Consider the following 22,066-nt stretch of genomic DNA (forward strand, 5'->3'; position numbering starts at 1 on the left):
ATAGACCTATCTCCCAGGTGTGTATCCTTAACTTTGGCAAATAAACCTCAAAAAATGATGGAGATTTTCCTGGGTCATTTTCCTTGATTGACCACGGAGGGATCCTGAGTGAAGGTGGCCCTGGCCTGCAGCAGCTCTCCTATTGGTACCAGATTGGGCTCTTTATAGCCCAAACCAATAAGACAATTTGTTGAGGTCTGGGACCTCCTCCCTGCAGGAAGTTGGGGCTCTGAGGTTTAATTTGATGTTTTTAAAAAAAAAAAAAAAAAACCTCTTTTTTTTCTGGGAGTTTTTGCTTGCTTCCATCGAGGAAGGCAAGCTTGTCTGCTTCTTTATCAGTGGAGAACAGTCTTCGGCTTGAGTCTCATCACTAGGTAAGGAGCTGAGTTGGGAATCTGTCTTGCAAATTCTCTTTAATAACTAAAGGTACTGTTAACAACCAGCTGGTCTTAATTTCTCCTTACATTTAGAGCACTCAAATTGTATAATTTGTGTGATTGCTGTTCGTTTTGCTTAGATGTCTTATTTATTTGTTTCTGTCTTGTTAGGTGTTTTTTGTATGCTTCAGTCCTTCTTCTATTGGATTTGGCCAACTCTAAACCCTCTAGCTTATAAGTATGGAATTTTCCTCTCCAAAGAAATAAGAGCTCGCCCCTCTCAGCCTTTCTTAGGCAACTGAGAATTACATGAGGGTGTCTGGAAGAAACACTCCCTAAGATGTGCAACGGCTCTGAGTAGGATTTCCCCTCAGAAGAACGTACTTAGGGTGTAATCTCAGCTAGCAGGTGCAAATAAGGAGCTGATCTCCCACGCCTCGAGCCCCTGACACACTGTGCCAGGTAGCCACGATACCAGTTCAGCGAGTAACGGCCCTGAAAAGCTAGGTCCCCAAGCAGCACACTTTGGATCCAACAAACCCTCCGACTTGGTCAAATCTGAAGGAAAACTCTAAATTATGTGGAAGGAGCCCTTTAAGTTGGCTGAAACCCCCACAGCTGTGGAACACAAAGTTCCACCCTTAGAAACTCTGGCCAGGTATATGCAAAAACACTTATGGTGAATTGTCATGCAAATATTTAATCAAGTGGACCACTATAACCCAGGCAGATTCTAACCTACAGAGGCCTAGATAGGGATCTTCTGAGATGCCCAAATTAGTGTACCTGTGAACTAGGATGCAAAACGCAGGCACAAAACTAAACAACCAGAATGGGAGAGCTACTTTCAATGGTACCTAGAGAGTAGCAAATGGGGGGAAGATCGCCTCATGTCCTTACAATAAGCCAACAAACAACTTAGAAATGCTAACCAAGGACTCTCTAAAGTTCTATCTCTCTTAAAGAAATCCCCAGAATCCCTTACTTCCCTGTGGCACCTCCCCACCTCCACTTACACCCCCACTTTACCCCTGACCTCTCTGAACTTCCCAGACCAGATCTGTTCCCTCCTTCTCCTGCATGTTCTAATTTAACATCTTCCTCTCCTTGTATACCACTCACTCAACAGAAGGCAGTAGGGAGTCTAACTTCCAAGACCCTACCTCCTGACAATTCCCTGACAGTGCCAGTGGCAGCCTCTCATCTGGAAGATGTGGAAAAGGGGGACCCTGCACGGCCATCTCTCATGATCACCCTGTTTTGGGAACAACCGGTAACACATAGGGGAACCCCGGTGATTGTCTACCAACGCTGGTCAAAGGCTGAGTTGCAGGGCATAAAGAATTTCTGGGCCCCCATAAGATCCAATTGAGTTTGCCTAAGAATTTGAATTCATTATCAGAACCTATGACCCAGGCCATTCAGACCTCTAACAGCTGGCACACATGTTGGTCTCGGAAGATAAAGCTAAGGAATAGCTGGAGAAAGTACAGTGGTCAGACCCTGTAGCAGACTTAACCCTTGAAGGCCCAATAGAGCTACAATAACCAGCCCCCAGAAGTCGAGAACACAGACACAAAGATGTGTGGGAATGAGCAACTGCTCTGTTAAATATCATTTCTTCAATATTCCAAAGGGTTGTGGATTGGGATAAAATCCAGCAATGCCACCAGAACCGAAATGAATCAATTTTAGATTATTTTATACATTTTGACTGAGATAATATGCTCCAAATAATTAACTTACACTCTCTTGCCTGGTCCTTCTGACGAAACCCCTCATGACTATGTTCTGATGACTGACCAACTTCTCACTTCTGGGACAGACTTACAAGAGATGCCACTGGATAATGCTGAGATAGAATGGTATACAGATGGGTCTTATTTAAGAGGATGGGGATGGAAATTTTAGAGCAGGATATGCTGTGGTCTCTTTACTAGAGGTAATTGAAGCTGGTCCTCTTCCTCAAGCCAAATCAGCTTAAGGGGCCAAATTGATTGCCCTGACTCAAGCTTGTCAATTAGCAAAAGACAAGGCTGCAAACATACACTGACACCTGCTAAGCATTTGGAGTTGCTCATGACTTTGGAATGTGAAAGGAGAGAGGATATTTAACCTCCTCAGGGCAACCCATAAAAAATGGACAACCAACTGTCAGAGCTGTTAGAAACTATTCTCAACCAAAACTTTTGACAGTTGTAAAAATCCCAGGTCACTCTACATTGGACACCACTAAAAGTGGAGATAACAAATTTGCTATTGCTACAGCTAAAAAAGCAGCATTCAAGCCACCAGACCCAATCCAAAAAAAATGATCATAAAGCCTGAAACACTTAAAAACATGTTGAAGGAAACCTAGAGTATAGCCCCAACAAAAGAGAAATCCACCTGGAAACAGACAGGGGAATACCTGTCTCCTGAAACTAAAATATTGTATGGACTTAATAATAAACCATTATTCCAATGGGATGTCAGGTGCCCCTTAAGGAATGTGTTAATAATCTGACACAATGGAATCCAGATAAAAGTATATCCTAGTGTAAACAATGTTACTGGAAACGATCCTCCACAGTGGCACAAAAGGTTTATTCCCAGTGTGCTATTTGTCCTAAGGATAATCCACGGAAGCTCCTCCATGAGGCCCAGGGTCATTTTCCCCTTCCAGCTGGACCTTTTGAGGTATGGCAGCTTGATTTTATCCAGCCGCCATCCTCTCAAGGTTACATGTCTTAGTAATGGTCTGCATGTTTTCCCATTGGGTTGAAGCTTTTCCCTGCAGGCAAGCAACAGCGATGGCAGTTGGAAAACTTTATTAGAAAAAATTATTCCACTGTGGGGAGTCCACTGTGAACTTTACGTGATAGAAGAACTCATTTTCCTGGTCAAGTTATTCAAAATATTTGTGAAATTTGGCCCATATTTCAACATTTCCATTGTGCCTACCATCCCCAGTCCTCAGAGCTGGCGGAAAGGACCAATGGAATAATTAAAACACAATTGGCTAAGTTCATAAATGGACTTCACCTCCATTGGCCTAAAGCACTCCCCTGGTGCTTCTTACCCTCTGGTCCACCTTGGAAAACATCAACTATCCCCTTATGAAATTATAACAGGAAGGCCCATGTGTATGGGAACCAAAATAACCAACCCAACTTTTCTCAAGGGAGATATATTGCAATATTATAAGGGACTCATTTGTCATCTTTACAAAAGCCAAGATTTGGTAAAGAATTCCTTTCATAGTCCACTCCCTGAAGACAAGGTTCCTGGTTATGATCTGCAGCCTGAAGACTTTGTCTATTGGAAAAGACATTTAATAAAGGACTCCCTTCAACCCCAGTGGAAGGAGCCATACCAAATACTATTAACTAATCCATGTGCTGCAAAAACTAGATGGTATAAACTCATGGATTTACACCTCTCATCTTAAAAAGGCACAACCTCCTGAGTAGACTGTAACTCCTACCAAGGATCTTCACCTGCAGCTCATTAACATTGAACTTCAATCCAGGACTAGGAGTAGACCATAGCTGTTGTGGACTGCTTAAACCCAAGACACAGGACCAGGCCTGTATACAAAAGAACACCTATGTGTATTGTATGATAGCTATTACAATTATTGTCCTAGAGATACTGGCAACTGCTATCTTGTGCAGAACAGGGCATTTGCCTTGTCTGATTTAATGTCCTTTTAGTAGTTAAAATGAATTTCACAACCTTGCTCCTATTTACCCTATGTCTCTAAAACCTCTTGCCACTGTCACCCATTGTTGCCCATAAGACAAACCTGTTTCTATAATGGGCTCAGGATTATGCAGACAGATTATAAAAGGATGCCTGCTGGATATGCAGACTCATGCCTCTTTCCAGTGGCTCCAGCCTGCCATGGTGGGTATTTCCCTTCCAAGGTCAAGACTAGCTAGAATACCAAAATTTATTACATCACAGAAATGGTTTCATATCCTTAGTGCTGGCATAACAAAAGACTAAATATATATAATTTCCCCATTAAAAACACTCAAGAGCAAGGACATGGGAAAAGATTTTCAAGGGAAAGGACCAGCTCACCAGCTCTCACTTTAGCATCCCCCCAACTAAAAGAGAAGTTGGCAACCATGCCCCAAACAACAGCCCATTTTCAAAATGGGATAATGCAAATTTGGAATGGGTTTATCTGGTTCATCCCTTCATTTGGCCAACTCAGCCAAAATGCTCCTTTATGCTTGGAACGAAGAAACAACTCCAAGGACCAATGGCCAAACACTACAAAAGATATGGGGTGGATACCTGGAGAAATTGTATTGTGACCTGGAGAAATTGGTGGCAGAAGCTATTGCTTCCAATAATAATAATAATAATAATTTGTGTCATGTCCTGTTTTTGCTTACAATGTTATTATGGTATGTCCAGATCAGTCATCAACTGAAAGGGCTAGAATAATGATTGCCCAAAGAGTTGCTCTAATTGAGGAGGCAGTAGCATAGCCTGACCCAGCTTCCAGGTTTGCCTTCCTTTTGCTGTATATCTGGTCTAGATCCCTATATTTTTAATTTCCTTTTACCTTCTTTCCTCCCCCTATTTTAATCTTCATGGGACACGACCTGCTAAGAATGAGCCTTCCTAGCAAGGTGGGACCTGAATTTCTGGGAATAAACCATCCTAGCAATGAAGGACCAGCTCAAAAAAAAAAAAGAAAAAGAAAAAAGCAAGCTGAGACCAGAGACACATTTTCCTTCTAAAATGCTTTCTCCAAATGATTTTAAAGAAAAAATGGGGGAAATGTGAAAATAAATCTTGGGACCCCAAACTCACTAAGCCAAAAGGAAAAGTCAAGCTGGGAACTGGGTCATGCAAGCCTGCCTCTCATTTTGGTTCCTAAATAAGATGGCTACAAGATGAAAAGCTACATACCTCCCTCACAAGGAAATTCCTTGTGGTCCCCAAGATCTTCACCCTAAAGCATTTCTGTTAAAGTGCATCATGCCAATGTGAATTGATAGCTTTTCTTCACAGGTGCGGGGAACATAGGACAGAACTCAAAGTCATCCCTCTGCACACATTGTTTCCTCTGCCCTATTGTCTACATTAATCTTATGTAAAAATGCAGATTCACTGAGCCAGACCAAGGCAGGAATGGCTATTTTCTCCTACCCCTCTCACATGAACATTGGGTATTTCTCAATATCCTGCCCTTTCCCCTTTAAATATTGAAGCCCTCAAAATCATCTTCAGAGAAAGGCATAGACCTGTTTCCCGGTTGTGTGTCCTTAACTTTGGCAAATAAACCTCCAAAAATGAATGGGACTTGCCCTGGTCATTTTCCTTGATTGACAACTGGCACATCCAAAAGAAAAATGACAGCCCCCTGCTAAAAGAGCTAAAGATAAAAATGGAACAAAGATTTATACTTCAAATGTGAACATAAAGTAATATTAGGCTAAGCAGAACTTAAGGCAGTAAGTTTTATGGTTAAAAAGTCAATATGTGGTCGGCCCCATGTGTGCAAGTTGCTACAGTGGAAGTCAAAGGGGAAACAACAATTCACAGGAAAGAGTACAAAGGCATCACAAAAAAATAAAACTGATTTCATAAACACAGTGATTCTGGTTCTTCAAAGACATTTCCAAGAAAAGTTGCTAAGGAAGGTGAATCTAAAACCACATCTAAGAACTTTGAGAAAAGTGTCACAAAACCAGAGGAAAGGGTGCAAAGCAGTTGAAGAATAAGCAACAATGGGACAAAGCACCAAGGAACAAATTCCAGCCAGCAAATAAATTCAACAAGAAGAGAAAACTCCAGCCAGATGGCAAAAGTGGTGAATCAGCCGCCAAGAAACCCAAATGGGATGACTTCAAAAAGAAAAAGAAAGAACTGAAGCAAAGCGGGCAACTCAGTGATAAAAGTAACTATGACACTGTTGTGTGGGCAAAGCAGATTTGGAAGACTTTAAGAAGAAAAGACTGACAAAGAAAAAAGAGTAAAGTTAATGAATGACTTGCAGAAGTTGATTCAAGGGAAAATTAAAACTATTGCATTTATTAGCTGGACATGTTGGCACATTCCTGTAATCCCAGCTACTCAGGAGGCTGAGGCATGAGACTCCTTGAGCCTGGGAGGCAGAGGTTGCAGTGAGCTGAGATGGTGCCACTGCATTCCAGCCTAGGGGACAGAGCAAGACTCTGTCTCAAACAAACAAACAATTGCATTTGCACATGATTCAACTCGTGATCCAGTGTTACATTCAGTGTGGTAATGAAGAACAGTCAAAACAGGCTTTTGAAGAATTGGGAGATAATTTGGTTGAATTAAGTAAAGCCAAATACTCCAGAAATATTTTAAAGAAATGTCTCACGTTGTGAACATGTACCCTAGAACTTAAAGTATAATAAAAAAAAAAAAAGGAAAGTATCTTGCACAAGCTCACGTAGCTGGTAAGTTACATAGTTGGGATCTGAATTCAGTTGTGGCTTCATGCCTGAGCTTTCAACTACTACTACTAAACTGAGAAGGCACTTGCTTGAGTAAATGATGTCATCCTCTTAATGAAGCATTATGCAGCTGTTAAAGATGATAGATGTAAAGGTTATGAGGCAACATGAAAATATAACTCATTTATTCAATAAATGTTTGTTTCTAAATATATTCATTTGCTGAATGAATAAAATGTTAAGCAAAAAAAAAAAAAAAAAAAAAAAAGAAATGTCACATGTATGGAAGTCAACCACAGATTGCAGAGATAATGAGAAGTTTAAAAGGCCCCGTGAGGAAGATGCTGTGGCAGGCAGAAACATCAGCCATCATGTAGGACACATATAATGACAAAGCCACTTTGGAGCAGAGGAACATGCTGACGAAAGAGTTCTATGGGAACACATTTCACCTTTACAAGTCAGTCGATCACCAACTCCAGACAAAGTATTAGAGGTACAGCCAGAAAAATTAAGAGCTTATTATGGATGAAATGAAACAGATTCTAACTCCAGTGGCCCAAAAGGAAGCTGTGATTAAGCATTCATTGGTGCGTATTCTTGGACGTTTTTTTTCTTTTTTTTTTCACCTATGCACCCCCCAAACTCAGATCAGAAATGATTGAAGTCATCCACAAAGCAGTGGTATACCTGGCACACACACACACGAGGGCATGGCTGGCCATGAGCCTGTGGCATGGCATGCCCAAGGACAGGAAAGTGACTGTGAAAATAATGAAGACTTAGGTTGAAAAAGTGACTGATGGCCAATACTCTCATTTGGCTTTCCTGGCAGCATTTGATTGTATTGATGATACTAAGCTTGTGAAGCAGGTAATAATCATATCAGGAATTATCAGTTCATTGCCTAGCACAGGAAATGACAAACATGAAAGGAAGGTCCTGTTGTATTCACTAAGCCCCAGAGATCCTGTATATCTACTATGAGAAATCATTGAAGTTCTGCAAAAAGGAGATGGAAATGCACACAGTAATAAAGGTACAGAAATCTGCAGATATGAGCTCCTAGAATCCATTTCTCTAGCTTTGTTAAGCTTCCTGCAAGGACATGCCCAAGAGGTGGTGCTAGATAAGTCCGCGTGTGTTGGTATCTGACATTCTGGGATCTGCCACTGGAGACGTTCAGCCTGCCATGAATGCCATTGCCAGCTTGGCAGCAGTGGAACTGCAACCTAGTGGCAAGGACCGAGAGCTTCACATTGCAGAACATTCTCCAGGACATCTAGTTAATAGAGCAAGATAAAAAGATGAAATAAAATGGGAGAGAAGGTTGTTTTGCAAAATCATTTGTACAGCATGTTGGTATGAGGAACCTGAAGTCCTGGGCTAGTGTAAATCGAGGTGCCATTATTCTTTCTAGCCTCCTCCAGGTTGTGATCAAGAAGTTGCAAACAAACTCAAAGATGGACTGAAAAGCTTGATTGCTACATTGGGAAAAAAACAAAGGCACCGACAAAGGAATAGAAACTCTACTTGAAAAATTGGGCTCATGGGTGGAAAGAGTTAAGAGCAAGATGGAATCATTTTTCCTGTTCCCCATTCTGTTTCCCAATGCAGAAAAGAAGGGCTAGGGTTCACCTTACTGGTAATTTGGGTGCTCTGTATATATGTTTCTTCTTTGTATAAGAATCTATTTATGAAATTGTTTTTAAAATGAAAGTCAATATATAGCTATAAGATACAATCAATAGTGAATTTACAGCATGGAGTTACTTTGACCAAATAACATGGCAATGAAAGTACAAAAGAAAAAGCATTAGAAACATGAGAAATCAAAATGTCACTATTGTCGTGGATGATTTTCATGCCCTACCATCAATCAAGGTAGATCAAATAGACAAAAAGACATTGGTTTAAATATATTCATATTTTTGTTTCTATATCACGCAAAACTCAGACGGATTTTTATAAAATAAGCAGAATATGTTTATGCTGGACTGTGTTTCAGCACAGGCTGTGATACAGACCTACAATTCTTTGGTGATGCTAAAGGCAACTCAAGAAAGACAAGGAATGATCCTTCAAAGCAGCTCAAACAGGTTCAACAAGAGGCTTGAGTGGAAGATACCTGCCATATGTAAAACGGTACTGTGGGCAGAGAAAATGAACAGTGTTTCAAACCCAAGCCCCAGGCTGGAAATCATAAGGACAGAATCTCTGACTGTTAAATGTAGATTTGTGATCACGCTGCTTTATGCATGCAAGACTCTGTATACTGCCATTCAGGATGAGTACCATCAGGATTCTATTTCTTTGATAAAGATGAACGATTCTCCAAAACAACACAAGAGAAGCCAGATAGTGAGTTGTATCACTGTAGTAGGCAGCTTCTAAAAGAGCTACCAATGATCCCGGTCTTCAGGTCTCCAGGTATTCATGCCCCTGGGTAATTCTTTCCCTGCAAGCATGATCTGGACCTACAGACTTGCTTCTAAGGTGTGGAATACAGCAGAAAAACATCTGGAAAGTTACACCTTTCCAAATAAGCCTTGGTTGCTTGCTCGCTCCGATGGAAACCAGCTGCTGTGCTGTGAGCTGTATTGTGGAGAGGCTCATATGGCAGAAAATGGAGGGAGGCCACTGGGCCAACAGCCAGCAAGGAATAGAAGCTCTTAGTCCAACAACCCAGGAGGAACCAAATCCTCCAACAACAACATGAATGTTCTTGGAAGTGGATCCTTCCTTCCAAGTACAGCTTTGAGCCAACTGCAACCCCAGCCAATGTCTTGACTGCAGCCTTATGAGAGACCTGAGCTAGGGGACCCAGCTAAGCCGCACCCAGATTCCTCACCCACAGAAATCGTGAGGTGAGAAAATGTTGTTTCATGCTGCTACATCTTGGGGTGATTTTTTTCAGCAGGCATAGATAACTAATGTAATTCATTGAATTATAATTAAATTAATGGGCATCCCATTATATATGAATCCATAGCATATTTTGTTGACAAATATGATACATGAAATATTTATAAGCTCTGATTATATACTAGGCTACAAGAAAAATCTCAATAAATATAAGAAAGCAGAAATTCACAGTTTATTTTCTTCGATTAGGAAATTTTTATTTAAGTTAAAACCAAAAAGTCTCTCTGATTACATGGAAATTTTTCTTCTTTTTGTATGCATTATACATACTAAATTGTGTATACAACATGCATATGCAGTTAAATAGTAATTATAAAGTAAATATCCATGTAGACATTGTGCAGGTCAAGAAACAGAATACTGCCAGTACCAGAAGCCTCCTGTGTGCCTTCCCTGATCACAGTCCCTCCCTCTCGCCGAGGTAAACCCTGTCCCGACTTTTAAGAAAGCATGCCTTTGCTTTTCTTTATCTTACCCCCATGTGTGCATCATAATATATGTATTCAGTGTCTTTTTCTCAAGCTTAGTAATGTGTCTTAGCTTGGATTCCTCACGTGCAGTCTAGGACAAAGAGTCAGGTGCATGTGACCTGTGGAGCTCCTGCTTTCAGGAGAAAAGCGGTGAAAGCAGCAGGACAGGGCAGGGACAGAATCAAGGCAAGGATGAGGTCTCAGCTCTGCCTGATCTCAAGGGGGGGCTCTGGAGCTTGAATAGCACCACACTGTTGGTCCCACCAAGACACTTGTGATAGCCTGTTACTAAGTTTTTGGCCCACGTGTTCCCGGGGGTACCCTTTGAGCCAAGGGCAATTTTCCAGAAAAGGGGCCAGCTCTGAGCCATTAGCAACCATAACTCACAGGGGCTGGGGGCAATGGCTTGGAAAAGGAGATCTGGATGATATTCACCATATAGTATGTTTGTGAGATTCATACTTTTTGTACGTGTAGCTGAGTTCCTATATTTTCATGGCCAAATAGTATTCCATGGTATGAATATATCGCATGCTGTCAATGGACATTTGGGGTATTTCTAGATTTGCCTACTAGAAATAATGCTGTTTTATGATTCAAGGGGCAAAAAAAGAAAAGAAAAATAAACAATGCTGTTTTAACTGTTCTTATTATGTCTTGTGTTGGATATGTGTACGAGTATCTCTAAGGCATACATCTAGGAGTGGGATTGCAGGGTTATAGGATATGTGCACCTTTTATTATATTATAAAAATTGTTTTCCAATTTACACGAACACCAGCATTGTTTTCATTGCTCTACATCTTTGCTAACACTTGTATTGTTAGATTTTTAGTTTTAGCCATTTTGGTAAGTTTGTAATGGTATTTCATTGAGGTTTTAATGTATTTTTCATATTAATAATGATGATATTGCACACCTTCTCATACATTTATTGGCTGTTCAGAAATTCTAGTTTATAAAGCTTCTGTTCAAGTCTTTTGCCTTTTTAAAAAATATAATGTTTGTTTTTCATATTGATTTATAGATGTCCTAATTACTGTTACTTTGTCAGTTTTATGTGTTGGAAAAATCTTTTCCCATTCTTTAATCTGTCTTTTCACTCTCTTTTTGATGACTTTTAATTAATAGAAATTTTTATTTTATTAGAATCTAATTTCTTAAACTTTTCTTTTATGGCTAAGCTTTCCATGTTTTATTTGAGAAATGTTTTCTAAACCTAAAATCATGAAATATTTTTCTATACTACTTTATAAAAGCTTTATAGTTTTGCCTTTCACTCTTGAATTTTAATCCACCTATGATTTATTTGGTGTATGGTGTGATATAAATATCCAGTTTTGTACTTTCACCATATAAATAACCACTTGTCCAAGTATAATTTATCAAAAAGTTTATCTTTTCCCCATTGATCTTAAATATCATATCTGTCACATATGAAGTTTCCATATTTGTATGTTTGTTTCTATTCCATTGGCCTGTTGTCTTAGGTACATTAATGCTTCCACCTAGCTCTCTTTGAAGGGGGCCCTTTTAATCTTAGTGCTTTAGTTCCACCAAAACCTGCTGGGATTTTCACTGGAATTGCACTGAATCTATTGATTAATTTTGTATACTTTTCAATTTATTTATGTCCTTTTCAATGTCTCTTTATAAAAGTTTCAAAATTTTACTGAAGTATAACATGCATACAGAGAAATATACGAATTATAAGTAGACAGTGAAATGAATTTTCACAAAGCAATACACCTAAGTTACTAATATCCAGATTAACAAAAACAAAAAACAAAAAACACAGAATCCCAAACCCCTCCAAAATCCCTTTTTTAGCTACCAACTTCACCCACAAGAGGAAACCACCTTGAGTTCTAATACATGAATTTTGTCCACTTTTGAACTTTATATAAATGGAATCATTCAGTATGTACTTGTTTTCTTTCACTCAGCAGTATGCTTGTGAAATCCGTCCGTGTTGTTCAGAGTTATATTTTGTTTATTCTCTTTGCTGTAGTGTTCTACTGTATGAATTCCACCGTATGAATTTACCACAATATATTAATCTATCTATTGCAGATGGACATTTGAGTTATTTCTAATTGAACCTATTACAAATAGTAATAAGCAGCTGGGCGCACTGGCCCATGCCTGTAATCCCAGCACTTTGGGAGGCCAAGGTGGGTAGATCACCTGAGGTTAGGAGTTTGAGAACAGCCTGGCCAACATGGTGAAAACCCGTCTCTACTAAAAATACAAAAAAACTAAAGTTAGCCAGGTGTGGTGGCAGGCACCTGTAATCCCAGCTACTCAGGAGGCTGAGGCAGGAGAATCGCTTGAACTCGGGAAGCGGAGGTTGCAGTGAGCTAAGATCACGCTACTGAACTCCAGCCTGGGCAACAAGAGTGAAACTCTGTCTCAAAGAAAAAAAAAAAGTAATAAGCATCCTTTCACACATCTTCTGGGAACATACATATGCATTTCTATTAAGGATATAACTGAATGTAATTGCTAGGTCATAAGTTTTGCCCTTAGTAAATACTGCCAAGGGGTCTTCCAAAGTGGATTCAAAGTGGATTGTGTCAGTTCATACTTCCACAGCAATGTATAAAGGCCGAGTTGATCCACATGCTCATCAATACTTCCTATTGTCTTTCTAGTTCAGTTTAGCCATTCTGGGGGTATCGAGTGGTATCACATTGTGGCTTTAATGTGCATATCCCTGATCCACACCTTTTCCTATGTTTATTGTCCTTTGCATATCCCTGTCTGTGAAGGATCTGTCCAGGTCTTTTCTCCACTTTTCTATTCAGTTATCTGTCTTTTGCTTATTGAATTTCAAGAGTTTCATTATCTGAATCTATTAGGTTCTTGACTTTGTGACACTACATGGCAAAATGTTGCCTAGTGTGGAAATCCTAATGCATCCAAATCTATTTGGTTCCTGGAGTTCAAAATGAAAATGTAGATAATGAAGGATACCTGAAGTCACTGTAGGTCTATTCCTGCTGATTCGGACTGATGTTACCTTATTTTCTGGTGAGTTTGGGTATTATGAGAACATGTATTCTGGAGATTCTCTGATGCCTAAAATGATGGTGCCTTCCTCCAGAGGTGATGTGCACTCTCCAGGCCCCTAGGGTCAGTCCAGGACTTCTTTAAACCAGTTCGGGGCACAGGGTTTTTTGGACCATCCAGGTAAGGTGATTTGGAGTTACAAACTCACAGAGACTGCCAGCACGTGCTTGTCACTTCGCAGAGATCAGGTTTTTCTTTACTTTCCTTCCTCTGCAGTGTTCAACACAAAAGAATTTTTTTTTCCCTTAAGATCTCCTGGGAGAGTGTTGGAAGGTTAGAGCGTAAAAGTGGGTTTAGGTTTACTTCTAGATAATTCCTGACCTAAGGAAGTAGTCCTTTTGGGTCCTAACCTTATAGAGGAAGGTTTCCTATTAGACTCCCCACCTTTGCCAGAACATAAACTTTAATTTCTGAACTTGCAGACCCTGAAAGAATAAAAACAATAAAATCCACCTTTCCTTCATTGGCATATGTCCTCGGAGGCAAAAGCAACTTCTGTGTTCTGAGACAGGGTCTGGCTCTGTCTGCCAAGCTGGAATGCGGTGGCAGGATCTTGGCCTACTGTGACCTCCGCCTCCTGGGCTCAAGCTATCCTCCTACCTCAGCCTCCTGAGTAGCTAGGACTACAGGCGCATGCCACCACACCCAGTTAATTTTTTGTAGATATGGGGTTTCACCATGTTGCCCAGGCTGGTCTCGAACTCCTGATCCCAAGTGATCTGCCTGCCTCAGCCTCCCAAAGTGCTGGGATTACAGGCATGAACCACCACCCAGCTGCAACTTCTGCATCCTGCTTTTCCCTCTAGATTCTCGCTGCCATTTAGATGTTATCATGGTAAATCCTATCTTATCACCTTTCTCATGCTTTTCAGACTTTTCCAATTTTTGCAGCATTTTTCAGTTGTTTTCAACTGGTGGATTAGTCTGAATAGTTTACTGACTACGTTACCCAAAATATAATTCCTTTAAGTTTGCAGACTGTCATTAATTATGGAAATGGGCAGGGAATCTCTTAAATGAAATGACTAAAATTATTTAGTAAAAAGTTGAAACAAGATCGATCAGTTCACATAAAACTGTACAAGATATAGTCAGTCCTATAATTTAGAGGTAAATCATAACAATAAATACTTTTCTTGTTCTTGTTTTTGTTTGCTTCTTTGGAAACAGGGTCTCTCTCTGTCACCCAGGCTGGAGTGCAGTGGCATGATCATAGCTCACTACAGCCTCAAACTTCTGGCCTCACACGATCCTCCTACCTCAGTCTCCTGAGTAGCTGGGACTACAGGCACATGCCACCATGCCCAGCTAATTTTTTATATTTCTTATAAAGACAAGGTTTCACCATGTTGCCCAGGCTGGTCTCATACTCCTGGGCTCAAGCAGTCCACCAGCCTAGCGCTCCCAAAGTGCTGGGATTACAGGCATGAACCACTGTGCCCGGCTGGGACAAGTAATTTTCAAAGTCAGCTTCCCAGAGCCTCGCAAGAGTAGGGCACATGAGAGGAGATGGCAGAGCATCACATCGGGAGGGGTCCAACCTTTTGCCATCTGGTCACCCAGAGCAGCTCCATCTATATTGATACCTAGACTTGACCAAAAATACCACACAGAACAGATAAGCATTACAAATTGCGTCAAGGGTCCCAAGACCACCCCTGGTTTCGAGGCTTCTCTAGACGGACTCGCAGGACTCAGCACACAGTTGCACTCATGGCTATGGTTGATTACACGGAAAGGATACAAAGCAAAAAAAACAAAGGGAAGAATCACATGGAATGAAGTCAGGAGGAAGCCAGATGCAGACTTCCTAGAGGCTTCTCCCGTCAGAGGCACACAGATGTGCTTCCTTCTCCAGCAACAAGGTAACAATACGAATGAAGTGTTACCCATCAGGGATACTCACTAGAGACTCAGTACCCAAGGTTTGGGGAGAGTTGGTGGCGTAGGCAGCCTATGCCTGGCACATACCAAAATTTCAAATTCCTAGACAAATAGCAGGTGTTCGGCATAAACTATATTGTGTGCAGAAAGCAATCCCAACAAAATAAACCACCCTTATCATGTAAGAAATGGTGGGAACCCTCCAAAAATCCAGGTTACCAGATGTCAACCATGGACAACCTTGCAAGCAGGTCTTTCTAAAAATAGCAGTCTCAGGTCTGTTGTGGCGACTCTTTACTACACACACAAGAAGAAATATATCATTTAAAAATGATATTGTATGTCTATAAAATATAAAGGAATTATCTGATAAACTATTAAAATAAATAAGAGCTTATAAATATGACAATATGGAATTAATAATATGTTTATATACTAGCAGAAACATATACAAACCAACGAACAAAAGGTCCTATATGCAATAGCAACTAAAACATATGTAATGCCTGGAAATAATCTTAACAAGACATGTAGTGACAACATGAAGTAAAAATACAAATTATATTAAGAAATATAAAATAAAACTTGAAAAAGTAACCAGATGATTATTCCTGATTAGGAAGACTGGATATAAAAATAATGTTCAAAATTAATTTATAGGTCTAATGTAACCACAATCAAAATCTCTGCTGCTTTGAGTACTTTCTTTAAAAGAAAAACATAGGTTTTGGGGGGTTTTTGCCTACTTTGACAAAATGATCTCAAAGTTCACTCAGAGAATAAAAAGGGGAGAAAATTCAGAAAAAAAATAGTTGTTAGAGGGTGAGTCTTATTCTGTTTTAATCATCTTACAATGATATGATAATTAAAACAATGTGGTAAGTGTACAAAGAATAGCCTAGATCAATGAAACAGTTAAGTCCAAATACGGTCTTAGTATATGAATAACAAAGAATGCTTCACAAATCGATGAGGAAGACAAAAGTTGTCAATATATGATTTAGGAATAACTGTTTGACAATTTGGAGCACATTCATCTAAACCCTAATTTTTTTTTTTAAAGAAAGCCAATCATGTCTGATCTTTTTATTACTGCAAATAGCCATTATGAAATATAATGAAAACCAAGATGTGTTTGGCTTTGAAAAGGTTACAGTTACATTAGTATTTGCTACTTCTTTATGTCAAAAAAAGTAGGTAAAATAAAAGGGCAGACAGGCCAGGGAAAAATATTGCAAAGAGTTAATATATTTTATATATTAATAAAAATATACAGTCACATATTGCTTAATGAAGAGATACATTCTGAGAAATGTGTGATTAGGCAGTTTGTAGTGAGAACATCATACCCTGTATTTACACAAACCTAGATGGTACAGGTTTGCACACCTAGGCTATATGGTATGGCCTATTGCTCCTAGGCTACAAACCAGTACAGCATGTTACTATATTGAAAACTGTAGGCAATTGTAACACAGTGCTAAGTATTTGTGTATCTAACATATCTAAACATAGAAAAGGTGCAGTAAAAATATGGTATGAAAGGAAAAAATGGTTCACCTGTGTGGGGCACTTACCATGAATGGAACTTGTAGGACTGGAAGTTGCTCTGGATGAGACAGTGAGTGGGTGGTGAGTGAAGGTGAAGGCCTAGGACATTACTATACACTACTGTGGACTTTATAAACATTGTACACTTACATTACATTTATTTTTATTTAAAAATAGGGTTTTTTCTTTGATAGTAAATTAACTTTGGCTTACTGTATGACCACCATATACGCAGTCCATTGTTGACAGAAATGGCTTCATCAGGACATGGTTCTATTATATCTTTATATGAAGCAGAGGCGATAGTAGAAAGTATTTCGTCCATGGCCATGTGGTCTTGGATAAGTCATTTAGCTTCTCTAAACCTCAATTTCCTTCCTTCTTGCAGGTTGTGGCAAGGCATAAATATACATAAAGCTCTTGGCATAATATTCTACTCATTATGGTTGACCAACAAATGATAGCTAATTAGTAGTGGTGGTAGTGGTAATTATACTTGTAATGATCGTAAAAGCTCACATAACTAAGAAAGCATTGTCCCCAAAGATAAATGCGTAAAAAACATGAACAGAGAATTCTCAAAGGAGAAAATAGAACTCACGAACTTGGAAAAATGTTTGACCTCACCAAAAGTCAGAAAAGTTCAAATTAAAGCCATGAAATGGCATTTTTTCACCCACTAAATTATCCAAACATTTTTTAAAAAGTAGTACCCAGTGCTGGGAGGGTGTGTTGAAATCGATATTTTCATACATTGCTGATGATTTATAAATTAGCACAACTGTGTTAGGAAGTAATGTGTAAATATGTACTGTCATTTCCCCAAAAGATCATATTCTCTGATTTAGTAATTTCAAGGCTGAGATTCACTCCTTGGAACAGACCCCAAACGTGAAAATGCTACATGCAAATGAATGTTCAATGTAGTTGTTCTTGAATAATTAAAAACAATCTAGCTGTCCAGCAGTGGGAGAAATTACTACAATTTACTCAGTAGATATGATAATTAGACTGTTACTCGGAAAATATAAGAAGTAAGGCCGGGCGCGGCGGTTCACACCTGTAATCCTAGCACTTTGGTAGGCCGAGGTGGGCAGATTGCTTGAGCTCAGGAGTTCGAGACCAGGCTGGGCAAAATGGTGAAACCCTGTCTCTACTAAAATATAAAAAATTAGCCATGCATGGCTAATTTTTTACGTGTGGGCGCCTGTGATCTCAGCTACTTGGGAGGCTGAGGTGGGAGAATCGCTTGAACCCGGGAGGCAGAGGTTGCAGTGAGCCGAGATCGCGCCACTGCACTCCAGCCTGGGCAACAGAGCGAGACTCCGTCTCAAAAACAAACAAACAAACAAGAAGTAGTCCAGGCGTGGTGGCTCACGCCTATAATCCCAGCACTTTGGGAGGCCGAGGTGGGCAGATTGTTGGAGGCCAGGAGTCAAGACCAGCCTGGGTAACAATAGCAAAAACCCCGTCACTATCAAAAATACAAAAAATTAACCGGGCGTGGTGGCAAGCACCTGTGGTCTCAGCTACTCATGAGGCTGAGGTGGGAGGATCGGTTGAGCCCAGGAGGCAGAGGTTGCAGTGAGCGGAGACTGAACCACTGTACTCCATCCTGGGCGACAGAATGAGACCCTGTCTCGAAAAACAGTTAAAAAATTAAAAAGAAAATACAATATGAGAAAATAAAACAGGAAGCAGCATTGTATGTGTATTGTATAGCAGACAAAAGTGGAAAGACATATTTCAATTTAGAAACAGTAATATTAAAATGTATGATTATGGAGAATTACTACTTTTATAATTTATAAATTATAGTTAATTAAAATTAGATTTTGATAATTATTTCCACATGAGTTCTTTCTTCTTTAAATGACACCAAAATTTAACCTCAAAATCTTGGCAAACACTGACAGCCCTGAGTTTTTTTATATTGCTCCTCTAGAGGGAGCACAAGTGCTTAAAATACTTCATAACCATGACAATGTTTCACAATAGTCAAGAATTTTAGAAGGGCAAGAAAACACAGTAATCTACTGCAGTTTATCAGTAGTGTAGTCTGGTGTAGATAATCTAGTCTTAGATACAGAAGACACCCTCTAGCTATAAACAATTTATTTTCTATTATTAGAGCTGCTTTTAAGTGACATCAATTTTCTTGCATTGAATATATCATCTTTTTGAGTTGAAGTTCCCAGTAGACAGGAAAATGATGAAAAGGAAAAGAAAATCAAGGATGCAAGCTACTCTCAAAGTCCTAATGTTACTGACATGGAATTATAGTTTAATAACTTTTCCTTAAACTTCCAAAGAAAAGTGCTATCAGCCCATTTAATTTTTTTTTTTTTTTTTTTTTTTTGGTTGTTGTTGTTTGTTGTTGGTATCCTATTAATGTTGAGTTCCGCAGAGCACCAAGAAAAGGAAAGGAAAGAATTTGTATCTTTGATGTATTAGTTATTTTGACTAGGTGCCTACCCAGGCAGGGCAAATCTGATCAACAATCCAATGTGTCTCTTGCTATGCCAATTGCAAAAGGAGATGGGGTTTCGCTTTGGACGGTCCTCAGGGTCAGCCACTTTCTAGCTCTGAGTCCACTCTAAATGTTCTCAAGTTTGTTCGATTTGAATTTCAAAAACCCTAATAAGGTGCATAATTTCCTTCTGTAACCCAGTTTTGCCACAAAGCTACTTGGAATCAAGAGCAACATGAACAACCATAGCTTCTTCACAAGTACTTATTCCTCCTTCCATCTTTATACACCCAGACAACAAAAAAGGCAATAGAAGATGGGGATGATAGGAACCTGAGAACTCTTTTTTCTTCTGACCTGAACAATGAACATCTTTTCAAATAACAAGTCGTAAGAGAACAGCAGATGAATTATTTCTCATGGAATCTAGAGGTAGAATTGCCCCATAAAACTTTTCTATTTGGGGAAGGCTTGCTCAGGAATCTCATTTCATCTATTGGGTGTAGTCTAACAGATGAGATAAGAGGCCAGGATCCTGCAGGACCATCCCCGCTGTGGAGCCCTTGCCCAAAACGGAGGTGGTGAGCTTCACTCCCTGCCTGTTGGAACATCTACATCCATCTTCTTTGCACTTTCAAACTACTACTACTACTTAGTATTGTAATCACTTTTTATTATTTAAAAGGATGTGAGCATTGTAGAAAGTTACCCTCCAAAAACCCAAAACCCCTGCTAATTTAACTTAAGGTTCTCCAGCTTTCCATATCAATACATTTTTATCTTATCTAATATCTAGTCCATATTCAAGTTTCCACAATTTATTCCCAAAGTGTCCCGTATAGTTCATTTGTTCAACCCACAGCCCAATCCAGAACCATGCATTGCTTCTGGCTGAAATGTCCTTTGAGTCTCTTGATCGAGCCCGATTTCTCTTCTTCTTCCTCCTTTTTTTTTGTTTTGCGACAAAGTCTTGCTCTATCACCCAGGCTGCAGTGTTGTGGTGTAATCACAGCTCACTGCAACCTCGACCTCCTGGATTCAATTGATCCTCCTGATTCAGCTTCCCAAGTAGCTGGGACTACAGGTGGGCACCACCATGCCCAGCTATTTTTTGTGTTTTTAAATAGAGATAGGATTTTGCCATGTTGCCCAGGGTGGTCTCAAACTCCTGGGCTCAAGCAATCGACCCACCTCAGCCTCCCAAAGTACTGGGCTTACAGGCATGAGCCGCTGCACCCGGCCCTATCTTTCTTCTTTTTAATGACTCTGACTTGTTGAAGAGCCAACCAGGCCAGTTTTCCTAATTCCTGACTTTGTCTGCTTGCCATTTACCATGGCATTCAACTTGTTCCTCAACTGCTGAAGTTTACATCTGAAGTTAAAACTAAATACGATGAATTCAAGTTAATTTTTAAATCTATCATAGATGGTGGTATACTTCACATTGCATCTTCATCATATTAGAGAACATAAATAGTAATTGCTTGCTAAGATTCATCCCTAGGTTAGGGTAATAGTCTAAGCCTTTTATTGAGTGACAGAATGCTGATTTTCTAATTCTGTCATTCTTCTACATTCTTGGCAAGCATTCTTCTGAAAATAGAACTTTCTCTTTCAGTTGGAGCTATTTGGTTACTCTAAGATACATTTCTTACATAAAGGTTAGATAAATGCTTAATTCTTTCTTTCATTACCAATTGTCAAAGTATGAAGTCAATTGTCAAGCCATCTCAAATGATGGCTTACGAGTTCTCTTTCTGGCTTTCTCTTTTTTTAGTGTCCCTATAGAAACATGGATTTTTAAAATTTAGTGTGATTCAATTCATTAAATCAATATTCTTTTTGATGTTCAAATTGTTGCAAATTTGGGTAAGGGTGGGCTCCCAATTTGGACATACTTTTTATTTTTATTTTCCATTAAAAAATATTTTTAGCATTTCTTTTGTATTTTTCTACCTATTTATTTTTGTACATGAATAAGTTCTTTAGTGGTGATTTCTGAGATTTTGGTGCACCCATCACCCAAGCAGTGTACACTGTATCCAGTTGTAGTCTTTTATCTCTCACCCCACTCCCACCCTTTCCCCCAGTCCCCAAAGTCCATTGTATCATAGGCCTTTGCATTGGACATACTTTTTAACTTAGATTTTACAGATAATATTCCTTCCTCTGGGCATTATCTCAGTCCCCAATTTATGCTTAATATTTTCTGTTAATGTTCTTCTCTGTCATTGATTTAGAAATACTCTTATACCATATATCTGTGTATGTTTTGTCTACTATAAAAAAGTTTCACTTTTTAATTTTCAGGTTTACAATTCATGTCATAAAAACTATCCTTATTTGCCAACTCAGTGATTTGTTGTCCATTTTCTTATCCGTTTTCAAAATTTTATTGTTGTTGTCTCTTCTCCGACAACAACATGGTCTCGTGGAGAGGTAGGCAGGAGCCAGGGCATGAAGAGTCTTATACGCCAAGTTGGAGAATTTAGACTTTCACCGGAAGGCGATCAAGTGACATTGAACAGGCATTGCAGAGGAGTATCATGATCAGATCTCCTTTTTGGAATGATCAGGTGATCAGGCTACAACATAGAGTATTTCACAGACGTGAATAGGACTAGAGGCTGGAAATCCAGTGAGGGACCTAACCTGCAGTGATTTAAGTAACCAGCCCTAAGAAAGTAGCAGTGGGTATACAGAGAAGTGAACAGCTCTCAGTGTGTTTAGAAGTAGTCACAAGGGCAAGATGCCATGGCTCATGCCCACAATCCCAGCACTATCGGAGGCCAAGGCAGGAGGATTGCTCAAGCCCAGGAGGTCGAGGCTGCAGTAAGCTAACGTGCCACTGTACTCCAGCCTGAGTGACAGAGAGGCCCTGAATAAATA

The 22,066-nt window shown here is 39.6% G+C and overlaps 1 pseudogene; it reads left to right on the forward strand.

The window, feature by feature from the left end:
• The first annotated feature begins 4,788 nt into the window (after nucleotides 1-4,788).
• Nucleotides 4,789-8,588, forward strand: LOC742991 (pumilio homolog 3-like; annotated as a pseudogene).
• The last annotated feature ends 13,478 nt before the right edge of the window (nucleotides 8,589-22,066 follow it).

The sequence above is a fragment of the Pan troglodytes genome, chromosome 15 (assembly GCF_028858775.2).
Source record: "Pan troglodytes isolate AG18354 chromosome 15, NHGRI_mPanTro3-v2.0_pri, whole genome shotgun sequence".
Lineage (NCBI taxonomy): Eukaryota > Metazoa > Chordata > Mammalia > Primates > Hominidae > Pan > Pan troglodytes.